Below are 18,199 nucleotides of genomic sequence, written 5' to 3'. Positions count from 1 at the left end.
ATGCTTCCCGAAGAAGCCATGAAAAATGAAGCCAGTGGGGAAAAATAAAACTAAGTGTGCACTGAGAATGTCAAAAGAGAGGAGGAAGTGGGGGCAGACGTTTTTAAACTGTAAATCAACGGTGAGAAACTGCTGGAAAAGGTTGAGAGGAAATCAAGAGTCAGGAGAAAGCTAGCAGATCATCCCCCTAAAACAGAGCCAGAAAGGCAGGGGGCCCCTCAGATAGCTGAGCAGGGGAGTCAGGATCTCATCCCCAGGGACACAAGCTCTTCGCCACAAAGCCCCTGCCTTTGCCAAAATGCAGGGGTTACACAGGCAGTACAGTGAAATCAGGAGAGCTACCTCGAACTGTTTTCTGCTGCAAAACTGCCACAAAATACAAATTTACAGTCCCTCTTCTGGACTACTTATTTATCTTCAACATACACCAAAGTATCTTTATAGAAAATGCTTTGTGTTTCTTCCAAAAGCAAACAACATTTACGACCTGATTCTGATCCTGTTCTCCTGCTGGAATGGGGCGGGGCAAGTGGCACCAGATGGCCAGGGAGGCTTAGCGCTGCCCTTTCACCCAGGAGGGCTCCAGTTACCCCCACAACCCCCGTGCCCCAAAGATGACCTCGCCAGCAGGGCTCTGGGCCAAGGGGGCTTTCTCAACCAGCTCCACTTCCAAGACACCCCCGGCACCGAGGAATAACTGCTGTACACTGCACACCCACAGGGGAGGGACTGCAGAGCCGGGGCTGCCAGAACCTGCTTAAAGTCGGCAACTTTCAGGAAACAAGGGGGTAAAGACTGCAAAAAACCCACGAAACAGACTAACAAACCAAAGGCGCAAGCATGACCGTTCGGCTGGCTGAACTAAACATAAACATTTCTTACTAAACATAAGAAGCTGGCTGCTTCTCAACCTTGATAGTGCGTTCAGGCCGGCTGCGGTGGCTTGGGCCTGTAATCCCAGCCCAGCACTTTGGTGCATCACTTGAACCCAGGAGATCAAGGCTGTAGCGAGCCTTAGTTGCAACACTAAGTGCAGAGTAAGACCCTATCTCACAAAAAAATTTAAAAAAAAATTTTTTTAAAGCATTCAAATCACCTGGGTTACCTTGTTAATATAATGCAAATTCTGATTCAGCTGATCTGGGTGGAGGCCCCCAAGAATCTACATTTGCGCAAGCTCCCAGGTGAGGCCCATGCTGCCAATCAGCAGGTCTGTGGACGGCACTTAGAGCAGTAAGGATGTAACACTGACACACAGAGGGAAAACAACCATTAAAGCAAGTCACGGGAAGAAAGCCACCTATCTTTATTGTGTTTGATTTACAAGGAAGGATGCAATCAGCTTCCCCAGAGGAATGCTTTAATTTGGGGATTTGTTTGGGATTTGGTGCATCTCACTGGATCTTCACAGGTTATTTTTACTCCCATTTCTCAGCTGTAAAAGCTATTCTAACCAAATGATAGAAGCCTACCTCTTCCAAGACCACCAGCCTACTGTGTTGTGCCCGGCGGAAACACAGCCTGGAGCAGTGACACAGACTGGCCTCAAAGACAATGGGAGGAAGTCAGACAGGCAGCAGGCACTGGGGGGGCGGGGGCCTGGCAGGCAGTGCTGGTGAGGGCTGGCGGGCCCAGGGGATGGAGGCTGGGCCAGAAAAGGCAGATAAAGGGCCAGAAACCCAGCCTGAAAGGGCACCAGGAAAAGAACATTTTGTCTTCTAGAACCTGTTAACAAAATAGGGGCAAAATTTAAACCCAGTCCCTACCCCCAAGGAAGAGGAATGCGGATAGTGTTTTTGTTTTACTTTTAAGAGTTTGGCCTCACTTTGGCAAGAGGTAAAATTAAAAGCTTTGCTTCCCTCTCCCTGGATTCCACTTCACAAGAGAGGGGCTACACTAACAAACAAAAATAATGTGCCATTTCCAAGAAAAGCCAAGGTGAGGTCCAAGGCAAGACTACTCCTCAGTGAGCTCCAGGGTCCACACTCAGCGCCAGAGAACTGGGAGTGTGTGTGTCTGAGCTCAGGGTGGGTCGGTTTCCATTTGAGAACTACAGGCATCTTTTGAGATGATCATCAACGCCCCCTCAAGAACCTGAGGAAGAAATACCCAGGAAAAGAGGGTCCCCTTTGTTAATTCCATCTGATGACATTTTCTTCCGAAGGAGCCTGAGTTGGCAAGAGAGATTCCAGGTAGTGACCAACCATTTTGGAGTTAGATTCATAGAACTACAAGGGTTACAGCTAAAACGTTCCCAAAGTTCCTCTAGGCAACACTTTCGTTTTCCAGTCAGAATCTACACCCCAGGAAGTGACCCGCCAAGGTGACCAAGTAACTCAGCAGCACAGCCGGAATTCAAACCCCTGCCTCTACATCCATGTTTTTCCCAGAATACCAAGCTGCCTCGACTGACTTTCCCAGTCTTGTTTGGGTCCACCAACCTGTAAACTAAAAATAAAATTCTAAGCCCCGCAACCAACTAAACAGACCTTCTTGGCCAAGAGGACCCCAGAGAAACCTGAAAAACTGAGCTCTTGGCCACAATGAGAAGGCAGGTTGGACAGGCCTCATTACATACCTCCTCCCTTTTAGGACTTAGACACAACATCTGATCACTGTTCATATTAAAATAGATCATAAGACTAAGAAACAAGACTCTTTGTGACGATAAGATACCGAAATATGAACAGGACCAAAGGCCATGCCAGACAAGGGTTAAGTCACTCACCCCACAGCTCACTCTAACCCAGTGTATTGGTTAACGGACTTCCTTACCTTACCAGTCATTTCTGCTGACTCTAAATTTTTGGACAAAGCTTTACTCCTTTAACCAAATATAAATTAAAGAATTTCTGAACCCACCTATGACCTGTAAGCCCACTTCATGATATCCCCTTTCTGGGCTTAACCAATGCATATCTTCCATGTACTGACTTATGCCTTTGCCTGCCACTTTTACCCCCTTAAAATGTATAAAACAAAACTGTAATCCAATGGCCTCGGGCATCCTTTCCCTGGACCTCCTGAGACTGTGCCTTCCTCTGGCCACAGACACTCACTGTTTGTTCCAAAGGGCTTGGAATAAACCTCTTTAAAATATTTTAGAGACTATGGTTAACATGCCCCAAAAGTGGCATCCTTGTTTCAACACCTTTCACAGTGAACACCAGCTCTTTTTACGGAGTCTGGTAGGTGCTACAACATTGGCTAAAATGAGGGGTGGGTGCTGTGGCTCACACCTATAATCCTAGCACTTGGGGAGTCCGAGGCAGACAGACATCTTGAACCCAGAAGATGAGTTCGAGGCCAGCCAAGGCAACATAGCAAGACCTCATCTCTACGAAAAATGTTTAAAAATTAGTCACATGGTGGTGCATGTCTTGGTCTCAGCTACTGGGAAAGCTGAGGCAGGAAGATCACTTGAGCCTGGAAGTGCAGGCTACAATAAACCATATTCATGCCACTGCACTCCAGCCTGGGCAACAGTGCAAGATTCCATTTCAAAAAATAAAATAAAATGAGGACACTCCAAGGTGCAACCTTATCTGGGGCTGAGGCTTGCTTCCTGATTTGTAAGACTTGGCTGATAAGAGAATCAAATAAGACAGCCAGCATGGGTTTTGAAATGGTAAGATAAAATGCTAAACACATGAAACTAGTGGGAGTTATGAGTTCTATACAAACAACTCTATTTCAAAGGCAGGTGCCTTACAGATTCTGGCTGTGGTTTAGAAAGCAGACAGTATGGGTTGGGGCGGGCACACCTCAGATAGAAAAGTCAGACAGTGGGTGAGAGTGGCCTTCACCCCCACCTGCAATGCCACTCATAGCTGAAATTGGACCCCCAGAGAGAATGCTCATTTTGCCCACCAAAAAGTGGTGGGGGAAAGAGTCACACGTGAAGGAGCAGGGGACAGTTCCCCTCAGTTAGAGAAAAGTCCTCACAGCCATAGAGACCAAAATTAAAAATGTTCTCAACCAATCCTGTCTGTTTTCAACAAGGACCAGGAGATTAAGAGCGAGCATCCTTCGTGCCGAAGAATGGCTTTTTCTGCCAAAGACCCTGAGGCTAACTCTCTGTCTTTAGTGTGCACCCTCGGTGGCCCAAAACAGGTGAGACCTCTCTGTTCCCACTGTAGGAGTCACTATCTTTCTGATCCAGTAAGAGGGGAGACTCTGTGCTTCTCTCAGCATGGCTGGGAGATGGGGGTTCAGCCAGAGGAATTAGGTGACCAGCCAGGGGGCCGCCATGCCTTTGGCTCAGTGGGCAGATTCATGTCACAAGGGCTTCCACCCTGCCGGCACTGTGTGCTGGCTGCCTGCTGCCCGCTGCCAGCCAGAGATTCAAGAGCCCAGAGATGGCAGAACAAAGGAAAATGGCTGTGGCTCCGGCAGCGGGGGTGGCTGCAGGCTGGGCTGCCAGCACACAGGCTTTTTAGCAGCTGAGTGCTTGCGTGAACAGGGGACACTGGGCTGAGCACTGAGGCACAAAGAAAGTGGGGGGCTTGGGAGACTAATAGCAACCCAGGCACGCGCCTGGCCCCCACCCAAGGAAGGGCACAGCTGGGCCGGGAGGACTCAGCACAACTCACTCCCCAAAGCAGCGGGCTGGTGGCTGACAAGCCCAGCACTGGCTGGCCACTCCTGCTCCTTGCCCAGCTGCTCAGAACTCTTACTCGCAGGTGTTTCAGGCAAGCACAGGGACTTGAGAGAGGCAAAGGGGGATCTTGACAGAGACGCCTAAAAGGCAAAAACTAGAATCTGAGAGCACATGATGGGCCTTGGAGTGGCTCAAGGAGGTCTGCAAATGGACCTCCATTAAGCATAATGGGCTCCTGCTACCAGCAACAACAGCTGCACTGGCCACTCCCTCTCCCCTTCTCCTCCTTCCCTAGTCTCCTTCTGTCTCCCAAAAAAATCTACAATGGGAAGCAGCAGGAAACCAGAGCAGAGCCTGTGAATAGCTCCACTGTCAAGCCCCAGGTCCCGCCTCCTCAGCCCCACAGGTCAGCCCTCACTGCCACCAGGCCACAATGGAAACCTCTGTGCTACCAAGGGCCCAGGCCCAGACAATGAGCTGCACATGGGAAGCTCTGGCCTTCTCACAGGGACTGCGTGTAACTGCAATGGTAAGAAGTTCTGAGTACAAGGGTGGGAGAGCCATGGCAGGGACACAGGCCTTAAACCCACCGGGTCAGATTCTATTTAGGAGGCCTATCTGCCAGCCAGCACTAAAATCTCCCTGCATCCCACCCTGCCCTGGCATGGGGCAGTGAGAGTCACACAGAGAAATAACCAGAGAACTCCCAACATGGAGTGGGTACCTCCAACATGCCCTCACAATCGTCCCTTCTTCCCCACCCATCCCAGGAAGAACCATACCCCATTTCTGTTCTGAAAGGAAGCACCTGCCCAAAACACAAAACCCATGTATTATTTTCACCAGGTACCTTTTAAAGAGGCTTTTACAATGACAGGGTGGCAGTCAGGCCCAAGGCAGCCTGAATAGGGAGGTCTGCAGAGCAGCAAAAGGCCAAGGGAGGCCAGAATAGGAGGACGATCCTCACACTAACCCCTGACACTGTGGGAAAATCTGCTCCTCGAAAAGCTTGTTGTAACCAAGGCCCCCCCTTCACACCCCACACAGGCCCTGCAAAGTCCTGAGGCCGCTGGAACCCACTATGAGAAGCCGACTCCCCCCCCTACACCCTGGCTCGCTCTGGCTGACTCCTCACACTTTTGGGTGCACAGGCCGCATGACCCAGAGGGCCAGCCAAGGGCTGTAAATATGGAGATCATGAAGACAGTCTGGCCTGAACTGAACCAAAGACGGACTTGGGTGGGAACCAACATGCTGGCACCCCCTCTTGCTCTCCCAGTAGTCCCTCCAGCTCTTGTCTCTGTAGAAGGCCAAGACCCCTCCAGAAGAAAACCTCATAAACTTTCATTCCCCGCTTTGGAATCAAAGCCGCATGTTTCTTTTCCTTTTACATACCTAACACGGTAACTCCACATCTAGTCATTTCCACTACAGAAGTACAACATGCATAAGACACTCCTGCTACTTAGCCTATAGAAACAAAATACTGAAAGCAACCTCAAAATCCATCAATAGGGGGCTGCTAAAGTGAGTCATCATTCACTGTACAGCAGAATCATGCGCTGCTGTTAAAAAGAATGGACTAAACTGTGTGTGCTGAAATGAAACAATCCTGGGATAAATTTTTACAGTAAAAATCAGGAAGTGCAACGCATGTAATTAGTATACCACTGGGGTAATAAACAAGAGAGGAATACAGACACACTTGACTAGGCACTGAACATCTGGTGACAGGGGCCTCAGGGGAGCAGAACTGAAGGGGTCAGGGACAGAAACGAGTTTTCACTGTGTATCTTTGTTATGTGTTTTTCATCACGTACACATTTTTGTAAATAAAAATGTTAAACCTAATTTAATATTTAAAACACCTAAAGTTTGTGGCTGGACACACAATTTTACCTGCAGCTCTCTGCAGGCAGCTTCTGGTGTCTCACTAGAATGAGGCAGAGTAACAGGAAGGAGAAAGGAATCAAGGAGAAGGAGGGGATCAGGCAGTGGCAGCCTCAGGGATAAAGACACACCAACTCATGGGGCTCCCTGCTTACAACTCCACCCCAAGTCCCAAAATAGGAAGTTTTCCTAAGAAGTGCAAGAGCAGACTCTGACAAAGGCAGAAAAGAAAGCTGAAGTTATTCCACTCCAAGGACCATCTGCTGCCAAGGTCATGAAGCATGATAAAACTGTAAGACCCCAAGGTTCAGGCAATGTAAGTGATGCAGGAGAGGGGGCTGATGCCCAGGCATCTCAGGCCTCCACAGGGACCCTCCTCTGAGCCCTCCCCACTCAGTCATCAGTGGAGCTCGAGGTTCTCGTGCTATGAACACATCCCAGTTTCAGCAGCTAAAGAAAGCTGTTTCAACAGATTTCTAGGCCTGGCCCAATTCCAAGGACAGTCTAAAAACAGTTTCTCCAAAATCCCAGCTCAAAACCCCATTCCCTAACCACTCAACTCCATGTACCTTCCAGGAAATGGAAGCTGCAAAATGGAGTCGTGAGATGCATTTGTAGATTTATTCCTTACTAAAGGGATACCTGTATGTTGTTTAAAAGCTTCCTTTAACTGACGTGTCAATAAATACTCTGCACTCAGAAGCACTGATATACTTCCTCCAAGTGATTTTCCCCCTAAGGAACAATACAAAAACCATTCCAGCCTCTCCTGCTGCTGAGGGGAATGACACAATGGCCATTAGAACCAGGACGGGCCAGACCATCTGAGTGAGAGATGTGGATGGCAGGGAGTGGTTCACGAACAGAACTCTATCTATGTAGAATAACTTCCCTGCCCTGCCCCACCCCACCCCACCCCACCACATCACATCACATACCATCCCACCTCATCCCACCCCCTAGACCACCAGAGCAGACAGAAATAAACAACTCCTAATGACCTCAAGCTCAAAGAATGTCCAGACCACAGGAAAAGAAGGTCAGAGAGGAGGAATGGGTATGTTTGGTTCTCCTTACAGAATAAGATGCTTTCTGAAGACTGTTAAATATGTTCAACAAGTAGCCCCTGAATTAAGAAGCACAAATGAAGTGCCCAGGAGTTTGATACCAGCTTAGGCAACATAGCAAGATCCAATCTCTACAGAAAAATTTTAAAGATTAGCTGGGTGTGGTGGTGCATGCATGCTTGTGGTCCCTGCTACTCAGAAGGCTGAGGTGAGCATCTCTTGAGCTCAGAAGGCGGAGGCTGCAGTGAGCTATGATTGGGCCACTGCACTCCAGCCTGGGCAACAAGTGAGACCCTGTCTCAAGAAAAATAAAAAGGCACAAATGAGATCTTAAACAGTGAGAAACACACTGGCACTTGAAGCCCTCATATTTCATTCTCTGTGGCTCAGTGTAAGCCCCTCAGCAGGTCTTGCTTGGAATCCCACAACCCTCTGTGAAACTAAGGCCAGCCCCTCTCCAATGTCTCTCTGCAGGAGTGAGCAGAGCCTACCCCAGGTAGGTACTGGTCCTCAACACACCAAATCTTGGCACCTGCCTTCACCACCTCATCAGTCATGCCCTGAAGAGGAGCTTCAGGGCTACCCTATGCCAGAGAAACCCTCAACTAAGCCTGCCCACCCCACCCCATCCCTGGGCACACGCCACTTGCTTCTCTTTGCTCACACACTTTTCTCAGCATCCGAGAGCCCTTGGGAATGAATCCCCCACCACTACCACCAACTCTAATTTTGGCATGCCCCCCGCAAAAACCTATCTGCATTTATACCATCACTTGTATTTCACAAGAAGCTGCTAGAGTAACAAAACACAATGACCGTGGCAAGCAGGATGGCTGCCAAGAGCAGGGTTCTGTCACCATCACTGTTCCCCTGCAAGGGTGGCAGCTGGACACTGAGCCGCTGGGAATGAGGGAAAGCCCTATCCACAGCTGATAGGTTTTCCTTACAACAGCAAGGGCCTGGTTCCTGAAAAGCTGGCTGCTGAGACAAGATCAGCCTCAAGAAAAGGAGGCAGACCAAACAGGGTCACCTGTGCAGGGGAGGCTGGAGCGAGCCAGCCCTCAAGAGAGGCAGAGTCTGATCAAGCAGAGAGGAAAGGCAGAGAGAAAAGGAGGCGCCTCACTCATGGACAAGGAGGAAAACATGGTAGACTGGATGCAGGGACCTAAAGGCTTCAGACAGAAGGAAGCTGGTAAAGCTCCCGTGGGCAAAATGCCCAGGAGCTCCAGCTAGAGGGCCCCAGGAGTGTGCAGTCCAGACAAGAGGAAGAGATCCCCCACAGCACCTCCCTCTGCCAAGCTCAGACAAATGGGACAGTCAGTCCCCAGGCTCAGGGAGGCGGGATAGAGAACCACAAAGTTGTCAGACTGGTTTGCCCAAGACAAATTGCAGCAGGAGGAACTCAGTTTCAGGGGCAAAAAAAAAAGAGTAGTCCTAAGTAAAGTGGCTGTGGTCAGACAGCCACCAGATTTGGCAATAGAAGGCTAGCGGGGGACAGCTGTCATAAGCGGCAAAACCGGTGGGCTGCAGGGAAAAGAGGACCCAGGTCCGTGCGGTTTCCTGGGTGCAGAGGGGAAATCCAGCAGGCCAAGAGCAAGGGAGCCAAGGTCCCTTTCAGCAGATGCTGAAAAGGACCAAGGTTTCTGGGAAAAAAAGAGTGTGACACAAGAAGGGGCACCTATAAAAAGAGAAAACTGTCCCTTATCTTGCACTGCCCTAAGCTCAGAACCACTCACACCTGTCTCCTGAGGGGCAGGCCAGTGCAAGAAGGATGGACAGGACACTGCCAGCGATGGGATACTGACAAAGATCCTGTCCCTCACCAAACTTTATTCCTCTGAGCCCTCTGCTCACCTGAGCCTGACCTACGGCACCTAGCTCCATTCTCACAGAGCCTAGTTTTAGCAAAAACCAAAATCCCCCACCCTCAACTTCTAATCACCCTGGATATCTGATCACACTTTTCTCATCCTCTACTCTCTCCCAGGTAAAATCTGATCACCCTGGCCTGCCTTCAACAAGAATTCAGGTAGGTAAGTTTAGTAAAAATTTCCCTACCCTCTTAGGAATTTTCAGGAGCCCCCACACTCTGCTCCTTGGCTATAAGTTTTCACTTATCTTTGTTATATTTGGAGTTGGGGCCACTCTCTCTCCCCTACTGCAAAATCCCATTGCGATAACACCTACACTTATTGGAACAGTTCTGAATACAGTCTACCTTACCAGTGAACAAGTGTCAGAATAATTTTTTCTTTAGCCAGCTCCCTAAGTCTTCCTGGACCCATTGCTTCTACTCCTCACTCAAGAGGGTGTAAACTACTTGGTCTGGGGCTGTAGCTGACCTGCTGACCAAGCCTCAGAAACAGATCCTGTCTGCCTGGGGCTTAGTCGGGGACAAAGGAGAGGACCCCAGCACAGCTGGTACACCCAGATTGGGGACAGGCAAACTCCTACTGCTGGGAGTCCCGCCGCATCCCCAGGATCACCACTCAGACCTTGAGGTACAGGCAAAAGAGATTTGGGAGAGACCTATTTCCTTCCACTGCTGTAGGGCTCCTCTCCTGGATATTAGGACTACAAATTCCTCTCAAGGCCATGCAGTATATAGGAACACAGGCCCCAACAGGTGGCCGGCATGGACAGTAAAAACTCAGAGAAGGTTCACTAGCCCCTTGTCCCAGCCCCCTCCCCAAGCTTTACTCATTCAGGACAGCCCAACTTCAGCTCTCCCAAATGCCAGGGAACACAGACTCTGAGGCAGCACCGGGAGCTCATCTCTTACTAGAATCCCAGAAGCCTCTTTAAAGACAACTACCCCGGCTCTCAGGCTCCCAGCTCAGGCCAGCATAGCTTAAGGAGGGAGGAGCCAGTCCCTTTAACTATCTAGCTGAAAGGCACAGGCTCTTGGCCTTCTCCCTGGCCTCTCAGCTAGGGAGGCAGAACAGACCTCAAGAGGTGAAGAGTTTCAACTCCAGCCTGCCCAGACCCACTTAAGCTCTGGTCTCCAGGCCTGGCCTGCTGCCTCCTAAAAGAAAACCACAGCCCCACCCAACCCTACCCAACCCCACCAAGCCCAAGAGTGCAGGAAGTGGGGTTTCCAGAATCAGCTGCTGGTGAGCACTTGCTGAGAGCCGCCAGAGATGGCAGCTGTCTCACACCGGTGTCAGGCCTAACTCAGGGGCTTTGGATCCTGCTTCTCAGTGTACTCATGCTTCACTGCAACCCCGTGAGACAGGAAAGGCAGACTTGACTCTTCTCACTTTACAGATGAGAAAATTAGACAACTTTTTTTTTTTTTTTTTGCAGGAGAAAAAAAAATCCAAGACTTGTGTAGGTCATTCAACTAGAAAGTAGATGCAACTTGAAAGCTTGCCTCACCAGCGTCCACTCTGCAAGCTGGACAGTGTTATTCATCTTCACATCTTCGCATTTCATTGGCAGAGGCACTAGATGCTGCCCCCCTGCCAGGGCCTGTGCTCGACCAACATGGCCACATGCTCTGTCTAAACTGAAAGCATCTGCAGTTAAGGGAGAAAATGAATGGGGAGATACTATGAATAACCTGCCTGATATTGCTACAAGGGAAGATAAGCAAACTGAAACGCTGGCATCCTCCTAGACCAAAGACTCTCAAAACTTCATTCTATGTAGCTCCCTGGGTACTCTGATGGCCCACCAAGAGTGGGACCACTGCTGGAGACACCACCACCTCTCACTCCACTGGCAAAGAAACAGAGGCCCTGGAAAAGGTGGAAATATGCCTAAGGAGAGTTAGTTAACCATGAGGCGAAAGAACCCGAGGCCTCATCACCTCCACCGGTGTCTGCTGGCCCCAAGGGAAGTCACCAGAGACCAAGCAAGTGACCAGGCACAAACGCAAGAGTCACAGTGCGGCTGGCTCTTTAAAATCCTGTTAAGGTGGGCTGAGGGGGAAAATGTAACTCACAGAGGGTTCCTACTCCTTTCTACAAGCCAGGGATCTAGCCCCACACTCAATCCCGTCCCCAGTGGGAGTCTACCTTCAGTCACCTCACCACCACTCCTTTCCACACCCCTACCAGGGGTATCGCTACCTGCTCTTGCTTCTAGGAAAGGTGGCTGTCCCTACAGGCCACATCCAGGTAGGGGATGGACCACGCAAGATGTCCAAGGACTGACAAGGCAGGACAGAAACAGGCAGCAGGAGCCTAATTCCCTCCCCATAGGCATTTTAAAGGCCACCAGGCCTCAGTGGCAGGAAACAGAGATCATCATGCTCTGTCCCTCTGTCCAAGCAACAGGGATGTTCCCACTAATCACTATGGGTCCCCCAGTGCGGACAACATAAAGCAATAAGTGATGGATATACAGCATGAACAAGATATACATCTGTTGCTTTAAGCCTCTGAGACCTGAGGATTGCTATTACCACAGTAAACCATGATATCTCCAGACAGACACAGGCAGTGACTCCCCAGTCTTCTCCATGTGGCAGTGCTGTCTTCCCATTCCCTGGCCTTAGGGAGACAGAAGCTACATCACCAGTCAATCAGCAGGGGTTCCAGGGTAACTGCCCAGGCTGTGCTGGACAGATGAGATGTGTTCAGAAGCAGGGATACAAGGGCACCTTCACTGAAAAGACTCATTAGTTCCACTGTGAGCCAGTCTTGTTTGGTATATGAATCCATTTTAATCACCTCTGAGAGGAAGGTACTGACCAAATTCGAAATGAGAAAACCTGCCCAGGCACGGTGGCTCATGCCTGTAATCCCAGTACTTTAGGAGGCCGAGGCGGGTGGATCACTTGAGGTCAGGAGATCGAGACCAGCCTGGCCAACATGGTGAAACCCTGTCTCTACTAAAAATACAAAAATTAGCCAGGCATGATAGCATGTGCCTGTAGTCCCAGCTACTTGGGAGGCTGAGGCAGGAGAATCACTTGAACCCAGAAGGCGGTGGTTGCAGTGAGCCAAGATCAAACCACTTCACTCCAGCCTGGGTAACAGAGTAAGAATCAGTATAAAAATAAAAGAAATGAGAAAATCCAGCTCATATTGAGACCTCAAGCAAGTTACTCTGTCTGTGACCTCTTGGGACCACAGTTTCCTCCTCTGTAAAAATGGAGCTGTTGACAGACATCACAGTTGTTTTCTTTCTTTTCTTTTTTTGAGACGGAGTCTTGCTCTTGTTGCCCAGGCTGGAGTACAATGGCACAATCTAGGCTCATGGCACCTTCCACCTTCCAGGTTCAAGCGATTCTCTTGCCTCAGCCTCCCAAGTAGCTGGGATTACAGGCATACGCCACCACCAGGCTTAAATTTTGTATTTTTAGTAGAGATAGGGTTTCACTCTGTTGATCAGGCTAGTCTCCAACTCCTGACCTCAGGAATCTACCCACCTCAGCTTCCCAAAGTGCTGGTGTTACAGGCATAAGCCATGGTGCCCAGCCATCACGGCTGTTTTCAAGGATTAAATGAGTTATTATAAATCAAGCTACTAGGGTGTAAGTCTCAATAAACTCACTATCACTATGAAACTTTCCACATAACTGCTATAATCTTGTCCTTCACAAGATTTTAAACCAGCAAAGGATTCCCAGGCCTGGCACAATGGCACTTTGTAGACACTGCCAAAAGGAATTCTGCCTCAGTTCAAGTTAAACAGGTCAAATCTCTGAGCACATGGTGGCCTAGAGTGAGGCCTCAGGAAATAGTTACAGAACCCAGGGCTTTCCTGCTCCCTGGCCTCCATGGGAGCTTCACTAACACCACAACCTTCAGGGCAAGGCCATCTCCTCCCACACACAAAGCATTAACTTCGTCCTGCCACTTCCCACATGGGAAGGGAGACACCCTCACCAGTCCTCAGAAACTAGCCCAGCTGGTGACGGGGAACACTTACCTGGGCAGCCAACCATTCTGCAGCCCACAGCCCCTCCATACCCTTTCTTCCTGGGACAACCACAAACCTACAGAAGCACCCACGGGCTCAGCTCCCCCGTCTCCCTGAATGATCCTGCTATGCTGAGATCAGGCTCAGATCAATAAACACTACTGAGCACCTACTCCACGTCCAGCCTGGGTTCTAAGACCACATGGAGTATACGGCTGGTGAGGGACTTTCCAGACTTGGAACAATGCCTGCAAACAATGCCTGGCATCCCACAGAATCTTAACCATGCTTTGTTAAGTAAATTGAGGATCACATTAGGTGCTCCAAGCTGTGGAGTTCAGAGATGCGGGGATGGATATATCCAGAAAGTCTCCAACTAAAGTTGGGGTGCAACACAATGAGAAGGAAAGGGAAAATACATCTGGTGGCCTGGGTTTCCACGGCCTGTCACTATAACGTTAAGGATCGGGCGGGGATCAGACTGCGCATGGTGGCTCACACCTGTAATCCCTTTGCTTTGGGAGGCTGAGGTTGGAGGATCACTTGAGCCCAGCAATTTGAGGCTATTGATGACACGGGTAGCTAAGGGTGGCCGGAGCACTCAGCAGGCACTAACTGCTTCTAGACTTCAAGGTCAAGGGGCGAGGGGAAGGCTACTTTTGAGGATCTGGCAGCCCACTCTCTCACTAGCCCAAGAGCAACGCCCTCTCAGAAGGGAGGAAGATCCCCTGGAGAGCAGACCACTGCCAAGAGCACACCTGCAGAGGATCCAATACAGTGCCCTGCACTGCCGCCCAAGACCGCCTGACTGCCCAGTTAGCAGCGCCGGGACAGCCAAGAAACGTGTGACACCGCCGCACTCACCACCGCTCCACGCCCAGAGCCAGGCCAGTACCCGGGCCCACGACTTCCCCCAACTTTCCCTGGCATGGACCGCTTCTCGCCGGAGACCAACTTTAAGTCCCCAACACAAGCGCTCCAGCCGTCCCAAGGCCAAAGTCCCTCCACACACCCTCACACAGGCACTTCCTACCCACCCGCACCCCACCCCTGTGCGCGGAGGAGAAGCAGCAGCAGCCGGGGACCAGCACACTCCGCACCCACAAACTCCCACTCTACCAGAACTCCGGCCAGGTCAGGGGGTCAGGCTTTGCTCCCAGGCACAACCCCACACGACTAACACGGAGAAGGTGGGTCGCCGCCTACTCAGTCTCCGGCCGCCCCAAACCCAAGCCGGGAAGAGTGGGACCCACCGCGGCGAGAGCGACTGAGCACAACCACGGCGGGGCAGGAGGAAGGGGCGGCCCGCCCCGGCCTACGCCCACCCCGACCCCGAACCTGAGCTCCGGGGGGCCGAGGGTGGGTGACAGAGCCGAAAGGAGCGCCCATCCCCGAGCTCGCTGCTGTGGACGAGGAGCAGGAGAGCCCCGAGAGGCAGCGGCAGTCCAGGCTCCCCGGCGCTCCCACCCCGCCCGGCCCGGGCGCGCACTCGCCGGAGCGCGCGGATGGGGCGAGGGCTGCCGAACCCGGAGCGCCAGCCCCGGGCCCGCCGCGGCTCTCGCCCGCACGGCGCCGAAGTTCGGCTCAGCTGGGTCCCCGCCGAGGCCTCCAACCTCAAGCGAGCGATCCTGGCAGACAAAGCCAGCGCCACCCGCGGGGCCGCCCCCGGGCAGGCAGGGAAGGAGGCTGAGGGACCAAGCGGGGACCTGGGGGAGCAGCCCTCGCCCCCGGAGGACGCCCAGGGGAGTCTGCCTCAGACAAAGAAGGAGGCAGGGCCCGACGCCCCAGCCCAGGCTCCGCGCTCTACTCACCCGCGCACGGCGGCTGCAGCAGCGGCGCGGCCCGGCTCGGCCGAGGAAGTTAGAGCAAGTTCGGCGGCGCGGGGCGGGAGGGCGCGACTCGGGCCGTCCGAGCGGCGGGGGCGGGGCGCGAAGGGGCGGGGCCGGGGGCGCGGCGCCTGCCGGTTGAGGAGGGAAGGGGCGCCGCTACCCTGCGCCGCCCGGTGCAGCCCCGCGCGCCTGGGCCCGCCCTGGCCCCGCCCCTCCCCCGCCGCTCGCCCCTCCCCCGCCGCTCGCCCCTCCCCCGCCGCTCGCCCCTCCCCCGCCGCTCGCCCCTCCCCCGCCGGCTCGCCCCGCCTCCCGGCCCGCGCGGCACCGGAGACCGCGAGGCCGGGTCGCCGGCCCGCCCCTTTGTCCCGCTCTGGGCGGCGCCGGAGGCTCGGGGCGGCCCGGGTCCGCGCCCTCCCAGTGGGGTCCGCGCCCTCCCAGTGGGGTGCGCGGCGCAGGCCTGGCCTGGCCTGGCCCAGGGCCGGGCACTTGTGGCCGCCGGGAGCGCTCTGAGCCTTTGCGCTGCGCAGACGCCGCTCTGGCCTTGTCGGAGCCGAACCTGGGAGAAGCACGAGCTGTGGGAGGCGGCGTCTCGAGGGATACACTGGGTGACCGTGGAGAGCCGGCGAAGGATTAGGAAAATGGCTGTGGTGGAGATAGAAAGCGTTCCTACCGGGCTTTGGAGGCTGGGGGCGGGGGTAGTCTTCAAAAGAAGGAAGGGGAAATGGTTTTTATTTCTTTGCAAACCGAAGAGTAAGGACATGCTCTTTCTAGCTTTGGTGCTAAAAATACCAAGCTTTCTTTGGATCGTGGCTGAGATTTGTTCCTCACCTTTACGCTAAAGAGGCGGCTGGGACGATTCTCGTGGGGTAGGGGTGTTTCCAGGGACAGCTAGGGGTGGCTCCCCTCTTTGAATGCTGGCTGAGATTTGTTCCTCACATTTACGCTAAAGAGATGGCTGGGGCCGGGCGCGGTGGCTCAAGCCTGTAATCCCAGCACTTTGGGAGGCCGAGGCGGGTGGATCACGAGGTCAAGAGATCGAGACCATCCTGGTCAACATGGTGAAACCCCGTCTCTACTAAAAATGCAAAAAATTAGCTGGGCATGGTGGCGCGTGCCTGTAATCCCAGCTACTCAGGAGGCTGAGGCAGGAGAATTGCCTGAACCTAGGAGGCGGAGGTTACGGTGAGCCGAGATCGCGCCATTGCACTCCAGCCTGGGTAACAAGAGTGAAACTCTGTCTCAAAAAAAATAAAAAAAAAAAAAAAAAGGAGATGGCTGGGACGATTCTTGTGGGTTAAGAGGCGTTTCCAGGGACAGCCAGGAGCGGCTCCCCAGCCTCAGCCTGCCTACCTGTAGAAATAAGCACGCCACACCTCTGTTTCTTAAACTTATTCGGTGGCTGAGGGCCGAGTGGTCTGCTCTATTGGGTAACACCAAACAGGGATCTACTAAAACTCGGCTAAGACTGGTTGCCACATGCTAGTACAAGCAACCAACAGGTTAATTCCAATGGTAGGAGGAGATCTTGAAATACTGTTCGGTCCATTCCCAGGTTTGTTTCTGGTTTTTTTTGTTTGTTTTTTGAGATAAGCTATCACTTTGTCGCCCAGGCTGGAGTCCAGTGGCATGACCCTGGCTCGCTGCAGCCTCTTCCTCCCGCCTCAGCTTCCCAAGTAGCTGGGACCACAGGTGCAGGCCACCATGTCTAACTAGAGACAAGATATTGCTATGTTGCCAGTGCCGGTCTCAAATTCCTGGGCTCAGGCAATCCTCCCACCGCTGCCCCCCAGATTGCTGAAATTACAGGCATGAGCCACTGTGCCTGGCCAATATTGTTTGTTTAATTAAGGGGGATGCAACCTGTCTGTGACACCCCAGGCAACTCAGGAAACTCCGTGGGAACCTGTCCATTCATTCAGCAGATAGTGACTGCTTGAGTGCCTGATGGATGCCAGGCCCTGTGTCTATGCTGTGACACTTCAGTGAACAGGACAGCTGAGGCTTTTTGCCCAATAAAGCTAATTTTTAGTGGAGAAGACAAATAATCACAAGTTGAAGTAAAGGCTGGGACAAAAACAAGGGGCTAGAATAGAGAATAAGAGCTACCTTAGATGAAGTAGTCAGGGAAAGGGTCTTTGAGGAGGTGATCCTGAAATTGAAGTCAAAAGAATGAGGAGTTAGCCTTGGGAAAATTCGGGCAGAGACATTCCTCCTTGAGAGCAGTAGGTGCCTTTTCAGGGTAAGCTCTGGATGGGTCAAAGAGGTGAAAGAAAATCAGTGTGGTTTAATTATCAAGCCTCGGAGAGGAGGCCCAGGATGGAGTGGGAAGGTGGGCGGGGGCCAGATCATGCAGGGCCTGTGGGCTGTGTCAAAGAATGGAGACTTTGTTGAGCCTTGGAAGGGTTTTATGCAGAAGACTAACATCTTCTGATTTAAGGCTGTGCGTGGGTGTCAGGCAAAAATAAAAGCAGGGAGCCAATTAGGCTTGCCACAATCCAGGCCAAAGATGATGGTGGTTTGAACCAAAGTGGTGGCCATGCTAAGATGAGTAGTTGAGAGATGCTATTTTGGACTTAACAGGACACATTGATAGGAAGGACATGGGGGCGGGAAATGGAGAAACCAAAGATAAGTTTCTGGCTGGAGTAAGTGGGTGGACAGTGCTTCATTTATTGGATCAGAAAGCAGCACATCTCGGGGAGTTACATCAGGAATTCTGTTCAAGCCACATGGAGCTTAAGCTGCCTGTTAGAGATCCAGTGGGGTTATTCCATCACTAGGAGCTCAAAGAGAGGCCTAGGCTGGAGAGGGGGCTTTGGGACACATCAACATAAAGATGTTCGAGGTCATGGGATCTGAGAAGGACACACAGGGTGAAAGGGTAGACGCAGAGCAGGAGAGAGTTCAGGAGGGACCCAGGGGAACCAAGGCAGATGAGAAGA

The 18,199-nt window shown here is 52.1% G+C and overlaps 1 protein-coding gene across 3 annotated transcripts in view; it reads right to left on the bottom strand.

The window, feature by feature from the left end:
• TSPAN14 (tetraspanin 14) overlaps positions 1 to 15,367 on the bottom strand; it is a 66,860-nt gene extending 51,493 nt beyond the window's left edge. The window contains exons 1-2 of one of the 3 annotated variants that reach the window (XM_032259252.1): positions 15,240 to 15,339; positions 10,936 to 11,075 (exon numbers count right to left, since the gene is read on the bottom strand). The gene's annotated coding sequence lies outside the window, so the exon portion shown is untranslated. Of the gene's footprint in view, positions 1 to 10,935; positions 12,330 to 15,239 lie in introns of those variants that run through there. The other 2 variants (XM_032259251.1, XM_032259253.1) reach the window with 2 other exon arrangements.
• Positions 15,368 to 18,199: the final 2,832 nt, after the last annotated feature.

The sequence above is a fragment of the Sapajus apella genome, unplaced genomic scaffold (assembly GCF_009761245.1).
Source record: "Sapajus apella isolate SASKATOON/1434 unplaced genomic scaffold, GSC_monkey_1.0 scaffold107, whole genome shotgun sequence".
Taxonomy (NCBI): Eukaryota; Metazoa; Chordata; class Mammalia; order Primates; family Cebidae; genus Sapajus; species Sapajus apella.
This window is presented reverse-complemented; position numbering and strand designations above follow the sequence as displayed.